At 52.8% G+C, this 2,500-nt stretch overlaps 1 protein-coding gene across 1 annotated transcript in view; it reads right to left on the bottom strand.

Moving 5' to 3' along the window:
• LOC137874300 (liprin-alpha-3-like) overlaps window positions 1–2,500 on the bottom strand; it is a 27,876-nt gene that overhangs the window by 19,683 nt on the left and 5,693 nt on the right.

Raw genomic sequence — 2,500 nt, 5'->3', positions numbered from 1 at the left:
ACATGCACACGCACACGCACACACCTTGTTGAGCGCCGCCACTCTCTGGGCGAGCTGGGCCTCGATCTCTGGCAGCGTCTCGGCCCTCTGCAGAGTCTGCTGCAGCTTCTGTTTGGCGTCATCCAGACGCTCCTGGAGCTGCCGGTTCTTCTCCTCGCTCTGCAGGAACACAGAGAGAGAGAGAGAGAGAGAGAGGAGAGAGACGAGGAGAGGAGAGAGAGAGAGAGAAGGTGAGACTCGGGTCGAGCGACGGCCCGAGGGCAGCAGACGTGATGAAAGCCACCGGGTGGGTGGGGGGGAGAAAAACAAAACAAAAGAGGAAAAGAAAAAGAAAAAGAATGAATGCTTCTCGCAGCGTGTGCCGACGTGCCAAGCTGCCAATCAAACAGCAGAGAGGAGACGCGGACACACCACGGGGATGACACACACACACACACACACACACACACACACACACACACACACACACACACACACACACACACACACACACACACACACACCACACACACACACACCCCCCCCCCACACCTGTCTGTAGAGAGAGTCTTTGGCTGGCCAACTCGTTCTCCAGTTTGTCTTAGTGTCGTGGAGAGACGTCGCCTCCCTCTGGCGCTCAGGTACCTGCAGAACCAGAACAAAGCAGCAGACAGACGGAGCGGCGGTGAGCGCCGGAGCAGCTTTTTATACGTTTTTAATGTTAGAGGAAGGCAGTGAAGAGTTCACGGAGAGGGAAACACAAACCTGCGCTCCAACGTTGTGATTCTCTCTTCCATGTCCTCCCTTTGGCAGAGAGCCTGGGGTGAATTAAAAGGGGGGGGGGGGGGGGGGTAATGTACGGAAAAGCAAGAGAGAGACAGAGCAGAGAGTGAGATATTGGGAGAAAAGTCAGGTTTACAAGTGTTGATCAAAAAGAATTCAGCAGCTATTAGCAGAAGAATGCTAATGGCTTGTTAATAGTTGTTGTTGACAAGTCAAAAGAGAGACAGAGGGGGAGAGCAGAGGGGGAGGGGGAAGGGGGGGGGGGGGGGGGAGATAACAAGAGCAGCGAGAGAGGAGAAGCAGTTCGACGTTTGCCGAAGTCAACCGACTCGAACCGTTTCTCGTCCGGGGAAAAAAAAAAAAACAAAGCCGCCCTCACACCTTTCAAAAATCGGGAAAAAGCAGCACACCGGCTGATTTGATGGCACTGTCGCCATGGATACAGGGCTCTGGTGCGTTCAGTAACCGCCGCCGCCGCTGCCAAGGAGGCGAATGGGCTTCGTTGCCATAAGCGAACGGTTACATATTTCCTTTTTGAGTTTGAGTGAAAGAGGATCTTTGAGTCTCACCTCCTTCACGTCCCGCTGGAGTTTCTGGTTGGCCTCCTCCGATCGGGCCAGCTCCCTCCGGGCCGACGTCAGCTGCTCCTCGATCTCCCCGACCTGGAGTGTGTGTGTGTGTGTGTGTGTGTGGGGGGGGGGGGGGGAGACACACAGAGCTGAGCGTGTGATATTTGGCTTTCGGTGAAAGCATTAGACGGTGAGAGTGCGTCCGATCGCAGTACCTGTCTGCACATGAGGCCATGTCTCTCTTTCAGCTGACCCAGCTCTGACCTCTGTCGCTCGATCTCCGCCCTCCCGCTGCCTGTCGACGTCGGCGTCATCCAAGATGGACGACGGGCCGTTGGAAGCCGCTGAGCGGAAGGGGAAACGTGATCGTGACGCGTTCGACAAAAGTTCAACCGGGGCTACTCATCGGCTGGTTCAAAAATAAACGTAATTTTGTTTTGGAAGAAAAACTAGATAAAGAGACATGATGATCTCATGAACACGCTTTCAGGTATGAAGACATGTGAACCAAACCGGCGGGACGGTGAACTTCTCAGTGACCAGTAAACATAAGTAATCAGAAACAGAACTACTCTGATTACTGGACAATTAAAGTCATTACAACGCTTACAAAAAAAAAAAATTCCAAGATGGCGCCTGACTTCCTCCTCTCTGAGTGAGCTGCTGGCTGGAAGCCATATTGCAACAATACTGATTCAGAGATTAAACTGCAGACTGGAGGCAGCAGCAGCAGCAGCAGCTTCTGGCAGCCAGTGGCTCCCGATCAGCTGGTGATTGAGAAAGTAAGCGATGCGGCGTTTAATGTACCGACATGAACGGCGAGCCGAACCTCAACTCGATTTGAACAGGACGGCCGTGAAATGACGGCTGCCCACATGGTGAACCACCGGAACGACGCGTCTCCAAGAATCTCAACGGCTACCGAAACGAACTCTGTTCCGGACACTCGCGGTTCCCAGAGGATGAACCCTGAAGGACTTCCAGAGACCTCACACCGTCGAGACATTCGCCGCTTTTGATTAAAATGTCGACTCAGCGACCGGAATGATTGACACGAAATTTGGTTGAGACATTCACGTCAAATCACAAATTATCCCGAAGAGTATTTACAATCTGCACTTCATCCTACCCCCTCAATTCCCACATTTTCTTAATTTAGCTTAGTGCTA

Source organism: Cebidichthys violaceus, unplaced genomic scaffold (assembly GCF_023349555.1).
Source record: "Cebidichthys violaceus isolate CVI_PGR_0920_01 unplaced genomic scaffold, fCebVio1.0.p SCAF_183, whole genome shotgun sequence".
In the NCBI taxonomy this organism is placed as follows: Eukaryota; Metazoa; Chordata; class Actinopteri; order Perciformes; family Stichaeidae; genus Cebidichthys; species Cebidichthys violaceus.
The sequence above is the reverse complement of the archived record's forward strand: the minus strand, read 5'-3'. Positions and strand labels throughout refer to the sequence as shown.